Below are 20,445 nucleotides of genomic sequence, written 5' to 3'. Positions count from 1 at the left end.
CCTAAGTGCTTCATTTTAATAGATATTAGCTGCTAAAGATACTCATTTTAACAATGACATTTACAGCTTTAACCAGTCTATCATAGAGCACAAGTGCATCACTTAGCAGGATAGTACTGTTTAAAAAATAATCTACCTGCTTTAATGCATATTGAAGTATATTAGTTGATGTTGAATTAGGTCATTTTAACCCTTCAGCTTTTTCCAGGAGCGTGAATACATTTCAGAGCCATTTAGTTCAACATTGAAAGATTCTTCCACACAATCATAATATTCGCTTTCACTTCTTCCATTTAAATTCCTTTCCATTAATTTCTTTCAATTAATTAAGCCTCATAACATCACTGCAAAGAGTTTACGAGCTACCATTCCCCAGTCTGAGATTGCAGGTCTAATCCATGTGAGATCAATGGGGTAGCACCCACCAGATTGAAGCAGGCTGTAGAACTAACGTTCGGGTCACAGGGAAGATTCCCACCTTCTTATAGGGGACTTGGGCTGAGGCACAGGTGACCGAGTCAAACTCACACACTGCCACATGGCATCAAAGACCTTCTGAGAGATCCCAGAGATGCAGATTTCAGTGCATCTGTAACCACAGCCCTGCCCTTCTTTTGACATAAAATCATGAGACAGCAGATGATGAAGAAAATGTCAACTGTCTGTATAAACATGCACTGGTAATCTGAGAAGTTGATTCTTCCTTTTTTGCTAAAGGCAAAGAAACTGCCATGCTAGATCAAACAGCAAATTCAATTAACACAGTATCTCCTCTCACAGTGGCCAGATCTTAGGAAAGAATATATGAATTATGTTGTGCTATCTCAGCCACTCGATACCAAAAATTTAAACACTTCCTCTGCCGGACCTTGTATCCAGACCACGTCCCTCTAAACAGTCCTGCAGGTTTTTTTTTCTACTCTATCACTGTTCAAAACGCAGGGTTAGGAAATGAATATGGCTCCCTGTGAGACTGAGCCTTTGCCCTCCACAGAAATTCTCAGCTAGCTTTCTCTGATGTCAGCTGCTGACCCTACAGCATTCATGGCCACTGATGCAGTCTCTCCAGGAGCAACTGTTGCAAGGGATCAAGCTTCTGTGCGAGACAGCTGCTCACCATTTCTACCAAATCCTTGCAGGGAGGGGAGCTGTGCCCCCAAGCAGCAGGAACCAGTGCATGGGAGGCCCTGGGGGCCCCTGAAAGCAGGTGGGCAGCGCTGCACCTGCTGATGCAGGTGGCTGTGAGCTGCTGGCTGCAGGGATCCCACGCTTCTGTATCTCAGTGGGCCTGGCTGAAATGAGGATGAGGCAATGCAAAGGGCTGTGCATGCTCCAAGCATCCCTTTGAGATGGGTTTTGAGAAAAACCAACAGCACCCAAAACACGGCCACACCACCAATTTAGACAGTGGAAGCAGTGAGGTTCTCTCTTCTGTATACTATTCTTTGTCTAACAATATATAAAATTCTCTTCGCTTTCCCAGCAATAAGTAGCTAACAGCTGTGACTTCACAATATTTCTTCTGAGCAGTAAAAACTCATTTGCACATGCTTGATCTTGCTCAGTTTGCTGTGCAGATATGGTCAGGACTCTTATTTTCCAGTGGACATTGCCATTGAATTTCTCTGCCATTTGAGTTATTCATTACTAGGTAAAGGAACATCCTTCCACAGCTTCTTGTGGGTAATTTTATTTTTGCCTCCCTTGAATAACGTTTATTGTACTTAAAGCTCAGGTTCTACAGATTAAATGCTGAAAGCACTCAGAGCCAGGAGAAAACAGCTGTCTGGATAGGGAGCATTCTTTGCAGATGTAATATTTTATAAAGGCATCTGCATTTCTTTTAATATCACATCATGTTTGAACTACCTTATGAGGAAAGCAGCAGCAACAGCTATTTAAATACAGGTGTCTGAAAACTGTTAGATTAATAGTTAGAACTGGACTTCCATCTCTTTGTCTAGCATATGGAGCCTCTTCAGAGGTTATCGTGCTTCTCCAGGAGAAGCAACAGAAAGCAAGCAGAACCACAAAGCACATCAGATATATTATTGCTTAGTAGCCAGAGGTTAATAAAGCCATTTTCCTGATACAGAATTAAAGAGAGATTAAAAAGTCATCTTATTATCCTGGAGATGATGCAACTGTGTGCAAAATCCAAGGTTTGACACAAGGGCACAACAACACATGAAAATATAATTTATCAGGTCCAGCTTAGGAAAGTTTCTCATTATGGGAGTGCATGCTTCATTTTATCACTCGCTAAATTGTCTCCGTTTTTCTGAATACACATAATGTCTGACTAGGCCTGCTGAATAGGAGGCTCTAATGCCATTTAAGTTCAATATACTGGGTCTAAGGCCATTTACCTGAAAGAAGACACCAACACATTTGCATACAGCAAAACACAGCTTTACAACTTGCAGGAAAAAAAAAATGCTGGTCTTCTGACTTTCAATTAAGACAAAGAAAACTAAGGGTTACTTTTTCCCCCCCTCAATGGACCATGCAAAACTAAACAGGATATGGTCTCAGATTTCCACCAGAATGCTGAGAATAGCACCAGATAACGTACCCACTGGTATTCACACATTTGTAGCAAACTTAGAGCTCTATATGAGGTGCTGGGCAGCCCTAGTGAAGCTGCATGGAAGAGATAGTGAGCTCCTACAAAGTTCACTGCAGCCACCATTCCTTTTGTGAACTGAAATAAATTGCCCAAATGACAGGAAGGTCCAATGTATGGAAACAGCAAAAACAATCATCCTAAAAGCTAAAAATGAAATTTACTGAGGTTTTCTTTGGTAACTCACTCTTCCCAGTACTTGTGTACCGAATTTTAAGGTCCTTCCTCAGCTATCACTAGAATAAAAATCACACAGGTCCTGCAAGAGGTATGATAACACTTACTAGGTCAGCTTCTCTAGGACCAATATGAAATAGATTCCTGAAAAATTACACGATAAACTTTTTTCATCAGTTTGGAGGAACTCTTCACAAAATCCAGAAGACTGCATCATTTACTTACTGAGAAAGCTGCAACATTCCAAATGATGAAGCGTGTAACTGCTAAGAAAGAACTATCTGGCTAACTTTTAATTTTAGATATATTTTGAGATAAGTAATGGACCATGAACAAGTGACAAAACACAGCACAATATCCTTCCAGAGTTCCATATGAGTGTGTGCACACAGGTTCATAAACATTTTATTTGTGGAGTTCTAAGGAGTAGATATAAAATGCATTAGATAACAAAATACGGGTTATAATTTGAATAATTCCTGAAACATCAATCCAAGTGTATTAAAATATTGGCAAGCTGCCCAAAGTGCCAGATTTTGGGTTAACAGCTTTGCACAGGCTTATTTTAGATATGTGTTGGTGGTTGGCTTTCAGCTGTAGCTGTCCTAAGGAGTTGGTCTCTACTAGTGAATGTTGGATTTCTGTGTATTTCACTCAGGCAAGATATGAAAAACAAAAGCACATCCAATGACTGACATCTCAGAGCGTTCCTGCAGTATTTACTCTCAGGCTGTATGGTTTCTCCCCATGTATGAGAGGGAAGGAAGAGCCAGCACACACAGCTGACAAATGTAACACTCTTGTCAGCCTGTAACACATCACTAAGAAAACAGAAAATTCAAGGTGGACGCGAAGCAGTACAAACTCTGCTTTTGTATCCCATCTGGCTTTTTGCAAAAGAAAAACAGGGGAGCTGACAACAGCCCACAGCAGATGTCTCTACAGTTCTGCTGAAGGAGCAGCAGGGACTTAGAGGCCAGGCATTTCACCCCTCTAGCCAGCAGGATCTCAGTCTCACTTGCAGTGATTTGAAGACCATCACTACGCTGCGTTTCTTCCCATTTCTTGCCTAAGTGAAGAGACAGAAGATTGGCATTTTCTTGAGCAGTGTGTTTGGATGGTTCCTACCCAATGAGATCTCAAATGAACAATGTGAACAAAATCAATCCACACCATTCACCCCAAAAAGCAAATAATGACTTAGCATCTAACCTCACTTTCTCTCAGGACCTTCTTGCCTGGGAAGTAGCAACCACACAGACACTGAGCTGTATTCATGCATCTTACTCTTGCTAGGGCCAGTTTCTACCGGAAACACTCCAAGCTATTTTCTGTTTGCTATTCTCTGGAAGTGAGCCTGGGACTGCCTTCCACCACAGCCCTTCAGCTCGTGACCTTTTTGGCTCAGGGATGCTATAGTAGACTTTCTGAGAGCAGAAGCCAGCATCAGCCAGGTACGTATAAATCTGTGGCTCAGATTTTCAAATTCCTCCACATTAGCATCCACAGAGCTGTTGATCTGTGTCCCTCTAGTTATGACACTGAGGTTGCTAATGTGGTCATTCCTGTAGAACTTATATCCGATTAGCTGAAAGAACAGATGTGCTGCTTCTAAAATTTGCATTACCCATTTCCACCTGTGAGAATAATACCATCAGCACGCCAATTACTCATGGAGATTTGAGTTTGAACTCCAGACCCAAATCTTTTTACAAGCAGCAAGTTCAGCCAATCAGAGGCGCACTCTGCAAAAATGCAACTGAACTGGAGTTGCAGAAAACATCTGTCTCTGATGTGTGCCATTGTGATGCTTTATGTCAGTTTGCATCCATCAAGCTTGCAGTTTAACTCTGTTTCAGGTCTTTTCTTACACGCATCAAAAAGTTTGTCATTTTGCTGTGATTTAGGTAAAGGCAGGTTAGGCAATAAAATTTCGTGGGCTGCAAGCACTGAAGCAAACCTCAGCTTTTAGCTTTATGTTCCCAGATGCCTAAATTTCCAGTGGATAGTGTGTCATATGTCTAAAGAAAATGAATGCTAATGAAATAGAAAACAGTGAAAAGCTGCTATGATGGTAGAAAGTTGCTCAGCTAATAGAATATAGAATAGGTTCTGGTAGAGCCAATTGATAGAGCTTTCTCACAACTCTAAAAAATAATTAAGTATTTATACGACTGGAGCACAGAGACTGGGGTGGGAAGGGGAGGTCCATCCATGAGGCTATGCTTAAGCAGCCTTCTGGAGGCTGCCAAAGGCATACTTGCATTCACTTTGTGGATTCCAGGGCAAAACTGCTGCTCTGCTCTCCAGCTCAAAAACCAGGCTGGTGCCTCACCACGCTCCCACATTACATCGTGGAGAAAGCGATGCACCCTGGATGACGTTTCTTCAATGGAAATCCTTCTTTCTCACTGGCTGGAAGGCACAAGTCTGCTTCAGCCCGAAATTTTCATCACAGAAGAACTGACCCCAGACTTTTCAGAAAATTCACAGATCCCCATCAGCTTTTCTATTAAAATGTCAGATTCTTCCACTTGTAAACATTCCACTACGTGCAAGAGACACAGGGGGAAAAACTTTGGCCTTGGCAAAGCTGGGACTGCATGAGAACCCTAGAGCCAATTCAGGTCAGTGGAAATGTTTCAATTTCATCCAGGGGATGGCAAAGGGGAAGGGAAATTGCAACAATTTTTCAGCAATTTTCCGAAGGATTTTTCAAAGTTAAAAGCATAGAAATTTGATGCATTTTTCTAACTGCAACATGCAAGAGCACGCAGATAAGAGAGAGAGTCAACTCTCCACCCAGCACCCTCCAGAGGACTGCCACCTCCAGCCAGTGGCTTTTGGAGGATGGCGTTTCATTACTGGATCCTCTCCAGATTTGAACTTGAATCCAGCTGGCACATGTGAGGCCCTCAAGCTGACTAGCTGCTCCTTGGAGCATTAGCAATTCTTTCCTCTCCTGCCCTAGCTCTAAAGCCAAACGTTGGCAGTGCAATGGACTATTTCATACTGGTGTTTCACAATGGTGTTATAACACCCACATTTTCTGAGCAGGAACACACAGAGCTCCGTGAGATTCTAAGCCAAATCTTTGCTTGAGCAGTTATTGATAAGGCTGCTCCCAAACGAGTCATGTCCTCCTGGCCCCTGGGAGCAGAGAGCTCGGGCAAATTGCCCTGACCTTCGTCTTATTACAGGGCGCGCCTGAAGCCCCTGCAAACACCAGCTCAGGCTATTCTCAATTCAGTCCAATTTCATTCAGGGCAGCCTCAGCAACCCAGTGCCAAAGAGCAAGTGCAGATGCTGCCCAGGTTGCCCTCAGCTGTAGCCGCCTTCTCACACTCTTCTCAAGCACTCATTCATGGCCAAGCAAATCTTATTTTCCAGGAGGGAGATGTCATACTTCATTTCTTGTGTACCTCCCCACCACCACCTTCAGTGATCATGGTCAGAATTGGAAGCGACTTCAAGGATCATGAATTTCCAACCCCCCTGCCACATGCAGGGCCACCAACCTCCCCATTTCATACCAGACCAGGCTGCCCAGGGCCCCATCCAACCTGGCCTTGAACACCTCCAGGGATGGGGCATCCACAGCCTCTCTGGGCAGCTGTTCCAGCACCTCACCACTCTCTCTGTAAAGAATTTCCCCCTGATATCCAACCTAAATCTTCCCTCCTTCAACTTAAAACCATTTCCCCTTGTCCTGCAGTTATCAACCCTTTCAAAGAGTTGATTCCCCTCCTATTTGTAGGCTCCCTTTAGGTACTGAAAGGCTGCAATGAGGTCACCCCGCAGCCTTCTTTTCTCCCTCAGCTCCAAGCCCAGCTCTCTCAACCTGTCTTTGTAGGGGAGGTGTTCCAGTCCCCTGATCATCTTTGTGGCTCTCCTCTGGACCCTCTCCAACAGCTCTCTGTATTTCTTATAATGTGATGGATGCAGCGGGTTAGATAAACAAGAAAATAACTGATGTTTCTTCCCTATGGTGGGCAAACTGCTACCATCTTTGTGTTCAAGGACAGAGCATCATACAAAGAAGCAGGCAGTGATGTCCCATACTGCAGCTGTATGCATCAGTCACAAATAAGGACTTAGTCTAGCAGAAAGAGATCCCTCAAATGCTTAATATTTATTGCCTTAAAATGGTGGCACAGCACATCCTGCACACTGATAACTAGAATGACAGACTAGAGCTGAGATTCAGTTTCTGGTGATAATTGTCTAGTGCCAGCTGCCTTCTAGGTCAGCATCTGCCTTCACACTCAGAAACCAATTCACACAAACACTGGATTGCTCACCGGTAGTGAAGAAGCATTTTGTGAACTTTGAAAGTAAAGACAGAACTTCAGGGTTTCAGTCCAGGCCCAAAATTTACGATGTTTTCTGTGCATCACAGTGTAAGGGTGTGTAAGCCACCCTTAATGGAAAAGCTTTGGTGGCATTCTAGTTAGCTTTGATTTAAAGCTTAATTTAGGTCCTGAAAAGGGTTAGTGCATCTTTACAGCCATCTTGTAATTCTCCAAGAGTCCTGCCATGAAGTTAGCCAAGTCCACATTTCAACACGGCAGGGTCACTTTCAGATCAAAGAGGTACTTAGACAACTACCAAAATCCACAGAGAAAAGGCTTACACCTTGTCCAAAACCCTCACAAAACCAGAGACAGGCAATTCACACTACTGCTCAAAGGAGACATAATGAAAATAACACGTGTCACATACAGAGACGTATATATAGTCACTCATAACGTTAAATGAAAACTGAAATCTCAGGTTGAAAGTGGATCTAACTAAATATTTAAAACCGAGTATTAGAGCTGAGAGAATAATTGGCAGCAAATAATTCACCCGGTGAATTTAGCTTCTTTTTCTGCTTGTGGAATGTCTGCATACAGATTGCCATTTCCTCAGATTTGATCATTACTTTAAATGAGTCTCAATTTTATCGTGCAATTCTTTCCCTGAATAGGTAGCTGGTGAAGAGTCTCCAATGCTTTCCTGGCACATTATATCCAAAGTTTGCTCTGCAAGTGTTAGTGGGGAGCAGCTGCACACATAACACAGCACTGCTCTGACCCACAGTTTGATGTGCACACTCTGAACATTTGAGCATTCCAGCTCAGCACTTCATTTTTACAAGCACTTGCACTGGTGAAAATTAGCTGCTAAAGTATCAGGAGAAAGCAAATAGTAAGCAGAAAGTATCGTTGAAAGATATTCCCTTTAAATATTAGCAAATCCTCAACAATAAAACAAAGGACTGAAGAAGGCTTTTCACCTCTCCTTAATATAAGTGCTTCCAACAATAGCTCCTTATTAACCAGGAGTAGACAATACAGTGTTCCTGAAATCAAAACCCCAAGTATTTCTGCAGCTAGGATGGAGTAAGAGCACATAGCAGTACAGGCTGGGGGCCAACAGGACACAAAACAGCCCTGCAGAGAAGCAGCTGGGGGCCTGGTGGAGGACATGAACTCAAGCCAGCAGTGTCCCCTGCAGCCAAGGCAGCCAGCTGCATGCAGCGCAGCCAGCTGCACAAGGGGCTGCATTTGCCAGGGCACTGTAGGTTGAGGGCAATGATGGATCCCCTTCAGTCAGCACTGATAAGACTGCACCTGGAGCACGGTGGTCTATTCTGTGCTCCCTTGTACTGAGAAGATATTCACACACTGGAGCAAGTACAACAGCAGGCACTGATATGAGTAGGGAGATGGAAACCATACAATATGTGGAACTGGGTTTTCTCAGTTTGAAGAAGAGGGAACAAAGGAGAGACATCAGCGCTGTGTGTTGCTACCTAATAAGAAGGTACAAGGGACATGCAGTGAGACCCTAGTTGGTGCACAGCAATGCAACGGACACAAGTTCAAGCTTGGGAAAATCTGCTGAGATATTAAGAAAAGCTTTTTTTGCTACAAGAGCGGACAGTACTGGTGCTCATTGTGCAGAGAAGCTGTGCAGTGTCTGTCCTGGGAGCTGAAAGCCCGAGCAGCCTGCTCCAACCGGATGTGCTCAGAGTTGGAGAAAGGACGGATGGCCTCTGGAGGTCCCTTCCAACCTATGCATTTCTATGATTCCTTGATACTTTAACAAACATTTTTGCAGTGCTTGGAGCAAATGCAAAATATATTTACATCCCTGATCTGTACTTCTGTAAGGAATGAAAGAGTTTTATAGTAATTTCTGCCTATGGAGAGATTTTGAATATCAGTAACCCCACTTCTAGAGCCGCATTAGTGGCCAGAGACCCTCTGGGCCAGATTCCCTGCAAGCATCTCAGCTCAGCACAGCTGACTTACAGCCATCCCAATTTACACCAGCCAAGAATTCCACATTCCATCTTGAGACTGAATAAATGAATGCGTTTCACAGTTAACATACCCTCAGATATAGTACAGCTATTTTTAAAATCTCCAAAAACTGCTATCTTCCCAGGTGTTGCACTATAGTAGAGAGCTAAATGCACCTTCTGTGATCTCCGGCTTTCAGTATTATCGTGTCTGATGCAGAATTATTAGGCACTGAAGTAAACTTCAGCTTTTAATGTCTAAATGTCATGCAAGTGGATGCTGGACTTGAAAGCCAGCAGAAAAGCCCTAGGCTACTTCAGAATTCAGATTCAAATTATTCAGTTATCTGTACTCCTCCTAGATATCTATAAATATCTAGACTCCACAGGGTGCTCAAGCAATTTCTGATGGTTTACCAGTCTGAAGCCACCTCCTCAACTGTAGGTTAGAGTTGTAACTCCTTGATATCGATGAAAAGGCAAGGGACTTAGTTATGAAGGTCATTTTTCAACTGAACAGTTAACTGGAGGGCACCGCAGAATGAGTTTAGCTCTCTTTTGTCTCACAAATTTTGCAATCAAAGAATATAAACATGAGCAAAGCTGTTAAGGAGGCCTCGCCTTGCTGAATGCTCCAGAAAAAAAATTAACTAACTTAATAAGGTAAAAAATTAGAACGTTTTCATTAACACAAGATGTTCTTTTTAATTAGGATTTTGCAAGCTAAGTCTCCTAATGAATGAAGGAATGAAACTTCAAAATGATTTGAATTGCTTATTTTTTTTTTCTCTCACTGAGAAGAACAAGCGCAACTTTCTTGCAAAATAAATTCAGCTCATAATTGGAGACTCTAATTAACTGCTTAACAGACTGAGTTTCCATAGGTCTGTGAAAACGACTCACTGTGACGTGGCCATTCTCCCAGCTAACCCTCAGGAACAGCAAGCACCACGAGGACAACACAGGGTGCAATCCATACCGCTGCCCTCTGCTGAGGCGGCTGGGTGCTTTTCAGAAATACAACAGCCTCTCCCCAAAGAGCACACATCCTGTAGCACAGTACAGCACAGCACCAACTGCACAACCCTTTCTGTATTCCTTGTGCACTGGGCAGGGATTTTTTCATTTCATGCATCATCCATAACTTGCTGCAGTGATTCCAAAAATCTCTACCGTGCTCGCATGAATACGAATAATTTAAATTCACATTTTTGCTTTTAGAAATCTATCATCATAGAAGTCAGGCTCATAAAGCAATGGTATTTCTGAAATTTCTCACAGAATAATCAAGTAATGGCACTGCCCCACAGAACAGCCTGACTGCAAGAGGGTCATCCAGACACTGTGAGCCATGGCTCCGTCTCATAAGATCGCCTGGACATGTCAGCTGTCACCTGCACTGCTATCTTCTCTCCTTGAGGACTCTCCTTTGATGCTCCCTTTAAAGACTAATTTGAGAAGCTGCATAATCAATGAATAGTAAGATGTTATAATTACAAAATAAACAAAAAAAAAAAAAAAAAAGAGAGTTAGTAAAGCAGATTGTGACAACAAAAAGAGAATAGACAGAAAGCTTGCCTGTATCCTGGGCTCACTTACAAAACTCAAGCAGAGTGGACCTCTAGAAAAGACCCTTCTCCCCCTGGTAGCCAGCTCTTAAATAGGTTTAGGAGGGGTGGAGCCTGGCCCCACCTATTCTGGCAGCACAGGTGAATTGCCTTCTCCTGTGCTCCTCTGGCTGACTCACTGCTCACCTCAGGTGATCCATCAGAGGTTCAGGCCATGGCTCAGCAGTTCCCATACATAAGCAATTAAAAAACAAAGGAACTGTTGCTCAGAGTATAGGAAGGCATCTTTTTTGCTGCTAGTGGCCAACTGAAGATGTTTCAGAGGAGCTACCCAAAGTGCTGCTAATAGCTGCAAATAGCTGCAGGCTAATTGGCATGAGTGGATTGGCCCCCAGCAGTGACCAAAGTTTTGGCCAAAGAAAAAGATGATGCGCTTCTTAAATCCAATTGTGAGTATGACTGTGTAACCCTCCCCAACCTCAGAGAAGCTCATAGCTTTCAGACAAAGGAGAGCGCAGCATCACTTTATAAAGGTCTCATCATTCCTGTATGTAAGGGTGGAGGCAGGATGCCCACTCCCACGAGCCCCCATGCACAGATGTTGCCCAGAAGCTGCTTCCTAAGCTAGTGCTTCCCAGACCATGGCACTGTGAATCTCCCGTGTCAGTCCTGTTGTGTGCACCTGGAAAGCCACAGCGCCTTTGCTGCCTCTGCATCGCCTTACTGCATGGAGGCTGTGCAACCAGAATTGGCCCCATTTTACACAATAAGCAACTCAGCACCTACCTGGCTGAAAACATTCGTAGAGCTAGCAGAATGCAAGCAGTTGATATTTTTCCAAGGGACGCACACTGTGCTGTCCCATCACCTGGATGGAAGTGGTGGGGAACCCTGAGCACCAGTGCAGCACCAGAGTGGCTCTGTCATTAAGCACACTGCCACCCTGCCAGCCAGGCACCAACACAGGGAGGCTGACCTAAAAATAGAAAGCGCTTAAGAAAAATGACCACTTCTTCAGAACAGCCAGTCTCTCCCTGAATCAATTTAAGCCCGAGCACATCAATGAGATAGAGCTTGACCTAAAGAGCTCTGCAGAAATCAAGACCTAAGGTAAAGGTGTGCCAGTAATATGGGAGAAGATAAGTAGACGATGGGCCTGATCCAGAGGCCAAGAGGTCAGAGGCAAGCTTTAACGTTGATGTAGATGGGCACAGGAACAGGCCATGCTCTAACAGCCGCAGCTCTGGGGAGAGAAAGCAGGCGGTTACTCCTTACTGATGAGACAAAAAAAAAAGCAAGCTTGATTTTCACTCTTGCTGGCCCACACTGGATATTTTCTGCTGAAGCCTTTAAACTGACAAGGTTGTTCCACTGGCGAGGTATGAAAGTGCAAATGTTCTGTAATTCAATACCCTGTGCCTTGCCCCAAAGTGAAATAATACAATTCTCTCACAGAGAAAATAAAGGCAGTACTAAGATAGCGGTGTTAAACTAGCTTACTAAGCTGAAACGATGAAGAGAGAGAATTTCCAAGTCCCCCTGTTGGCTATAATATAATTGGCTTGTTAGGGAAATGTGTACACGTGTGAAAGAAACAAGAGATCACAAAACACAGTGTGACCTGCCAGACAGGAAGGATTCAGGCACACTGCTAGATAAGGGAGGTGGTGGTGGGACAGAAGGCCCATCTGCAAGCCCTGCTAACCCACGTGCAGCTGGACCTGCCAAGGGCTGCTGATCTTCCACGTTTCACAGCAGCTCTCGTGCCCAGCCAAGAGATTGCTGCTCCCTGCTCCTGGCTCAGGAGCTGCCCCTTTGTCTGAAAGTATTAGAGCAGCATTATATTGATTACTGCTTGATATTTGCAGGTCTACAAAGTGTCCGAGGAGACATGGGAAAGTTTAGAGACTTTTAATTTGTTGTACCAAAGCTTTTCTGATGGTCCCAGAAGATTACACATTTATGAAGAAGGGCAGCAACAATAAAAGCTTATTGTTTGCACTCAGCCAAACTTCATGGATTTTTTAAGTATGACAAAAGAGAAAATGAGTTACACAGATTTTCAATAACTTGAACACCAATCTCTGCTGTCCAAAGGGAATTACCTCAGTGTTCTTTCTTTGTCTACCTTGGCCTGGCTTTAAGGGTTTATCCTTGTAAACGACATCAGTAGTTACAGTTAACAGGTCCAAAATGAAGCTGTGGGGCTGAGATCCCTCTTGTCCTCATGTGCTAGGTGCTCCAGGGAGAAGAACTAAAGATAGCAAGAAACTTCGTCAAGGTAGACTCACCGTGGAAGATAGGAGCAGGCAGTGCACGCAGCCCTTCCCTTCGCTTCAATGACAAATCACCGGTACCAAGAGGATTCTCTCATCAGAGGGCAATGGCACAAAGTGAGATTAAGGCTGCAAGCCATTTTGCTTTTATGTGTTCAGCTCAAGAGCAAGGTCAAAGACGTAAGGTCTTAAAACTTTTAATTAAGTGACAGTGGAATTATTCATTCCCTCCTGGATTACATCGATGCAATCCAGCATGAAAACCGCTATTTGACATTTCCCTTGGCTTCCACTCCCCGTGGGTGGGGGGACACAGGAAATTGGTTGGAGGTACAAGCTTGCCACCGCTATTGACAGGGGTGCAAGGCACTTCTAAAATCTTCTGTGAAATGGCAGAAAAGCACTAAAGCATGGAAAAAGCAGCAGGACTGCAATACAAGTTACCCTCGCTACAGATAAGTATATTGCAAACTGGGGGTGCGGGGTAAACACCAGGAAAGCACAGGTACTTTCTTTGAGAACCATGCATGAGAGCTCTCATGGCACTGGTTCATAAAATGCTCCTTCCTCTATCCCTGGTCAAAGACATCAAGCACCACCTTTTTCAGCAATGTGACATAGGCAAGAGCACAGCCTGTGGCTCTGAGGGCTGGGGTAACCCCAAACCTGCAGCCAGGATACGGAGTATAAAGAACATGGCTATGGAGAATGCAAACTAAAATGGGATTTTAAATAAGAGCAGCATTTTGGCTTCTGAACCCTACACTTGTTTTGTTTTGTTTTTATGCTCCTGTAAGTAAAATCAACAACTTATTTTTCCCCAATAAACTGAAATTTTGCAGACCATTAATCCACAATATGGACAAAAGCCTTTGGGTGCACATGAAACACAATGAAAAATGGTCACTGTAGTTCTTCCAGGAAAGCTGGTACTTCATGTGAGCCATAAAGATTTTCCAGCGAGCAGCAGTACTCACGTTTCAGTGCAGACCCACAGTGAGTGTGTTAGCATGGTAGAGGGTAATGGCTCTGAATATCATTTATGCACACTTAACTACCATTTAGTTAATGTTTATGCAGCATTTTGAAAATGTGAAGTGCTATAAAAATGCCAGATGTTATTATTATTAATAATCCAAGTGATAAATAGGACTCAAACATTCTATACTCCATCCTTGTCCTTCACGTCAAAGGGATGTTTGCATGTACAGCGAGGACTGCTATTCAGTGCGTGTACATTACTTAGAGTTCATGAGTTTTACACGTAAGGGAATAAAGGACTAGCTTGTTTCCCCTTAAGTTTACTGAGTGTTTCAAAAATACAAATGAAGATGGAAGATTACATTAAAATTCTACTTTTAAAAATGCTGGGTCAGAGCTCTGTTGTAACATTTAAAAGCCTATTCGGCAAGCCATGGAGGTCAACATGTTTTAATAAAGTGTGTTTTCTTTTAAATGAATGTAAAAGAAGGCACAGAAAAGCACTCGGCGCCAGCAACGTACGGGAATCTGCTGCCTGCTCTGTTTCCACTGTGCCACCTCCACAGCAGCCAGCTGTCCCTTACTTAGGACAGCGAAAGCCCCAGATCCATCTCTCCCCACATCCTCATTCCATCCCTACCAACCGCAGAGCTTGAAGTCACAGAAAAAATGATTCCTTCATTGATTGCCCTATTTCCCTAAACCACTTTTCTATTATTCACAGCTGAAGCACCACATCACAAGGCAGATATGAACCGCCCCATGGGTCCCCAAGGCTCCAAGATGTGGGTCCACCAAGAGTGCTTGCCATCACGGTGGATGACACTTACTGCATTAGACCTCGCCAGGGAAAATAATCTTTGAGACAATGCCTCTGATCTCTCCTTTTACATTCACAAAGGAAACTTCTGCTGCTTTCAGAGAAGTAGCTATTATTTCAAGGGGGCAATTGGCTTGTGAAGGAGTACTAATAAGTACAGGGGATTTTTTTTATTATTATTTTTTTTTTTTACATGGGTTTTTCTCAGGTTTGGAGTGCCCTTTGCAATCACAGTGGCTTCACCACCGAGACTGAATGCAAAATTACTTCTGAAAGAAAAAATATCTGCCATTCACCTTATTGGGTAACCAAAAGGAAAACCGTTCTCTAAAACAATATCCTTGAAATATCTTCACTTGCTTCATCAAACTGGATTTTCTGGAGAGTTCAGTTCCCATTCCAGCCTTCTGTCGAAGTGTTTGGATGCTGAGCTCTTGGACATTTGGTCCAGCCCTTAAGATTGGGGACACAGGTAGGGAACACGTGGCTAAATCCAACTCTTTGAAGGCTTTCTCCAAGACTTTAAAGAAAACTGTCTTAGCTTAAAAAAGAAAAAGGAGAAAAAAAAAATCCCACAGAGACAGCCTGATCTTCTACTTGCTCACACTGGTATAAATCAAGAATAACCCCATGGACTTTGTAGGACTTACACAAGTCTAAAAGTGCTAGAAATGAAAGGTTCACATTTCTCAACTTCAGCAGTTGGCTCGATTTTCTTTAAATAGCTTCATTAATAAATACCTTTTTAAAAGAAAGGGAAAAAGCACTCTCCCTCCCCCAATACTAATTGCTAGCGCTCAGATTTAATCTTCAGCATTTATTGTGCTTCACCAAATCCCTAATAATCACCCCAGAAGACTCCTTAACATTGTTGTATAATGGGAAACAAGGGCAGGGCATTACTTTTTCATGTACAAAGATGTTTCATCAGGAGGCCGGATTTCTTCTATGCAGCTAAAGTACATAGAGCCTGACACTTTTAATTTCTTCTGTAATTGTGTCACGAGAGGGGTTTATGTCACTGTGCCTCTTTGCTGAATTCCAGGAGGCTCAATGCTATTCCCATGGTCATCGCCTCCTGCCTCCACTTTAAAATAATGAAGATTTGGGCTGAAATAAATTTGAAGATATCAAATAAGGACCCCTTGAGTTTCAGGGAAAGAAAATAAAGCAGCTTTTATTAAACTTGTTATGAGACCTTTCATGACCACTATTCTTGCTGTTCTCTTTGCTCAAAGCCTTTAGAGAATGGTCTCACTTTAGCCTAAACTCAGCTCTTTCTCAGCTCTCTAAGCCTCTGTAAAATTGAAGGACATTCACTCCAACACACATCTTTAATAACTCAGTATGATTTAAACTTTCAATCTGCATTCCTGATTTCTGTAATAATTGAAAGGAATGCATTAGCAGCGGAAAAAAAACCCCACTTTTGCTTCATAAACTTTACCTTCATTGCCTCAGATTTTCAGTAGTTCTCAATATGTAAGTTTAATGGCGTGACCCTAACAAGAAACGATCAGCAAATGAAACGAACCAGTGTGTAGCTGCTCCACACGGCTACAAGTGTCAGCTGTGGCCTGCCTGCCATTAATTTTATTGTAACTCATTTCTTCAGGTTGAGTACAGCACGATTTAATGTTCCCATTCTCCCATTCCTGTTCTGCATGACAAATTGTTTTAATAAACATAAACCGGGTAATAATAAAGTAATAATAAGCCTAGCACTCACCTTATATCACTGCAGTTAAATTCTCCCATAAGCCAGCACTGGTTACAATGACAATTACAATCGAACCAATCCGCAGCCAGGCAAGCACAATGGACAGATTTAATATAGTTTGTAAATATGATTAGTGTGCTGTCATGTTATTGCAGCCTGGTATTTACATTTCTCTCTGGGGTTATTCACTACACCAAATCAACATTAAATAGTGCTCCCTTCCTTTCCTCTTAAATCAAATATACCTTTCTTTGTGTTCCACTCAGAAGTTAATGAAGAAAATGGCATTGATTGTTAATATTCGGGGATCAATCAGTGCTTTACATATTTATTGTTTGAGCAGATGTCTGTCTGTCTGCATAACCCTGGATGATTTCTTTTGAAATTCATAATCTCCCCCCTACCACCTCCCCCTCCACGCACACCCTTTAACATCAACACTCGTCTGCTTACTCTCTTATGAAAAATGTTCAAATAATGAATGGCTGTTGTTTACAGAAGTAATTTCATGCTACATTTCCATTATTGCCTGGATTTGTTTAGCTTCTCAAGCTTCCCCATTTCCCTGCAATGAACTTTTAAGGAAATATAACCAGCTTTCACTGTTTATGCCATTATGTTTATAATGGAAGCCGCTCTCATTTGTGACATATTGCAACACTTCATAACTGTGTGCAAATAAGCATCCTTAAACTTGTTAAGGTCAATTAATCACCGCACAAAAGCATTTTTAGCCAGGACTTCCAACAGCATAAATCCCTCCGCGCAGCAGGGCAGTGCCAGGGCTCCAGGATGCAGCACAGCTGCAGGTGCTGCCTACAGGTGCCACGGGCCTTCTCTCCATTTTATCAGTCCCTGACCAGACAGCAAGGGCTGAGACCCGCAGCCCAAGGGGGAACAAGACCGCTGGACCTCAGTGACAAGCCTCACCACCTGAACGATGTGACAGCACCATTAGGAGAACGGAGTGCCAACCGCTCAGCAAGCGCCAGGCCTCACGCTGATGCAGGAAGGGCCGGCACTGATCGGCCGTGCACACAGGGGCTCGCGGCTGCCTTCTGCAGCTGGGAGGGAGCGCTCGCGTTGTTTGTATCTACGCTTCCATTTTCAACAGCTCCTCATCTCCCGCGCTTTGGATTGAATCAAGGCCTATGTTTGAAATTTAAGATATGCCTTAATCAGACTGAATAGCTTTTCTGGGTGCCCCAGGCTTGCCAATGTCATGGTGCCTTGATGCATGTAAAATAAGTCTGGGCTGTGTCTCTGGACCTCGCCTCATGGTTTTAAAACAACGGCAGTAAACCATCACTGCCACCTGAAAACGACTGTAACAGCAAAACTCAGGGAAACCTTTAACACTAAAGTAAAATCAGAACCTGTGGGGCGCTCCAGTGCACGAGCATGCACTATTTCAGTGCTCAAAAGCATGTTTTGCACCAATTTTTTCATACAGTTGGAGTACAAAGAGGTGCCCTATGTGAGAAGTCAAGCTCCTGATCAAGCCCAAAACATGACAAGGCCACTAATCAGGTACTTGTCCAAACTGAAAAGCTGACACGTGCTTTGTCATTTACTGTTAGTGACTTTCCTGTATATGAGTTGATGTTCATAGAATCATAGAATCACGGAATGGCCTGAGTTGAAAAGGACCACAGTGATCATCTAGTTTCAAACCCCCCTCCTGTGTGCAGGGTTGCCAACCAGCAGACCAGGCTGCCCAGAGCCACATCCAGCCTGGCCTTGAATGCCTCCATGGATCGGACATCCACAGCCTCCTTGGGCAACCTGTTCCAGTGCATCATCACCCTCTGTGTGAAAAAGTCAGGAGCAGGAAACATGATGTTAAGAAAGCACTGGCAGCCAGTGAGAGAGCACAGGTATTTGGAGGGGATGTAGGCAATGTGGAGACAAAACAGGATGTTTTGAAGACCTAGCTCTAGTTGTGGCTTTATTGAAAATGATAGATTTAAGAGTGTGACTCATACAGTTACCCAGGGGGCATGGATCTGACTTACTAATATTATTTACTTAAAAGAGTCAGATGCCACGGCAAAATATTTCTGCTAAAATGTGTGTACAGAATTTTCCTTTCAGAGCTCGGCAAGGTGACAGCTGGAGAGGGGTGTCTGTGCACGTGTGGAAAAAAGAGGGGAAGAAGCAGGGTGTTACTAAACACAAGATCACAGTCCTCGAAACATCCTACTGAGATCAGAAGAATTGTGAAGCATACCGAGGTGGTACTCCAGCTATTCATTAACCGTCTGTATCAGCCAGCCCGGAGATTAGAGCTTAATGCAATGGTGAAGTAAGTGTCCATATCACAGTGGCCATGGAGGAATAGCGAGATGTAATGAAACTGAATAGCTAGCCATTGAAAGTTGAAAAATATATTGATTTTTCAGTGCTTGATCACCCAGGAGGCTTTATCAGGTATGAATACTTGGGAACCATCTGCTAACTCTGTAATGGTATTTTAGGATTTGTGACAGACACCAGCAAAAATAAAACTGTGTGTTAGAAAATAACACAAAGTGAAGTCTGCTTCTCTGGCAATACGTTCCACTGCTCCACATCTGGTTTTCTCATTCCTGTCTTTAAATTGTTTTCAAATTAGGTATAGTTAATGTGCGAATACAAATTAAAATTAGCACGGAATTCAATTTCTCCCCACCTTTCATACCAAAGAGAGCTGAGACATCTGAGTAGCATTTATCTTTACATCAGATTGCATTACTTTTGTGGTAAAGATTCCTCTTCTCCCCAAAGGAAGTCAGCAGGCCCCCCGTTATTGTGTTTAGCTATTGAACCTCATTGTCAACATTTCTCAGCATTCATTTGTGTAAGTCACAGAACAAAAACGAACAGGAACAGGCTTGGAGGCACAATATCTACATATTGTCTGATGTAAATAACACTCCTAGACATGATTGGCATTCTCCAAACAACAATCATTGTTATTGAAATGTGCCTCTATTCCCCTTGTTTTAATACTGAGAATGATTATGAAATCTCTTTGGGTACAATAAATCAGCTGAAGGATGTAATAACATGTTTCAGCTGTTGGAATGGATGTTTGATTACAGCTCTGAGGGCTTTTTCCTCATCTTGTTTCTATTTTAATTCTTAAACCATTCTGTGATTTTAAAAAAAAATATATATTCCACACATCAAATACTCATTCTTGTTTACAGACTGTGGGTAGCCAAGCAGGAATCAAGTCGCATTTTAGCAATGAAGAGAAAATATTTTTCTATTACAGTTTTGGTTAAAATAGTAAGTTAAACTGTCATTTGAAATTATATTCAGTAAACACTTAATTTTAGCACCTATGTAAAAATAGGAAAGATAAAATAAGGTGGAAAAAAGGAATGAATGAGTGAAGAAAGGAGATTTTGGCCAGACCACAATTGATTTCCAGACAAAAAAGGAACCCGCCTTTCCTCCCCCAGTGACCCTGCATGCCTCTCTGTGAGTACATGGCAGTAGGATAATTAATTTGCCCCAGCACGCTCAAGTGTAAATGGGGGGAAATTAATTCCCGCCTGATTTTGCACTGTACAGCAACACACAAAGCTGAGGGAAATCAGAGCAAAGGCAGAGAGTCTGCGAGGCAAGACAGCTGGACAGAGCTTCTGAAGGGTCTGTGCGCCCGCTAGAGCAAAAGCAGCACGGCTTCCCCGCTTCGCCCTCCCAGAAAAGACTCCAGTAAATTATTTCTTTGCTTTATGTCTTCGGGAAAGGAAAAATAACTAAGGGAAACAAAAAGATTAGCATGTGGGCTTTCGTTGCTGTCCCAAGGGGCTGGCCCCATGTGGATGGGTAAACCACGGCACCCGCGAGAGCGTTCCTTGATGTTCTCCCAGAGTCTGCAAGGCCAAAGAGGCCACTTACATTCAAGGCTGGCGGTGGGAAAATTCAGAGAAATTTGGGACTTCCTGAAGTCTTTAGAACTGCTCAGTGATGTGTTGCCAACATTTCAACAAGAGGC

The sequence above is a fragment of the Tetrao urogallus genome (genome assembly GCF_951394365.1).
Source record: "Tetrao urogallus genome assembly, chromosome: 6".
In the NCBI taxonomy this organism is placed as follows: domain Eukaryota; kingdom Metazoa; phylum Chordata; class Aves; order Galliformes; family Phasianidae; genus Tetrao; species Tetrao urogallus.
The sequence above is the reverse complement of the archived record's forward strand: the minus strand, read 5'-3'. Positions refer to the sequence as shown.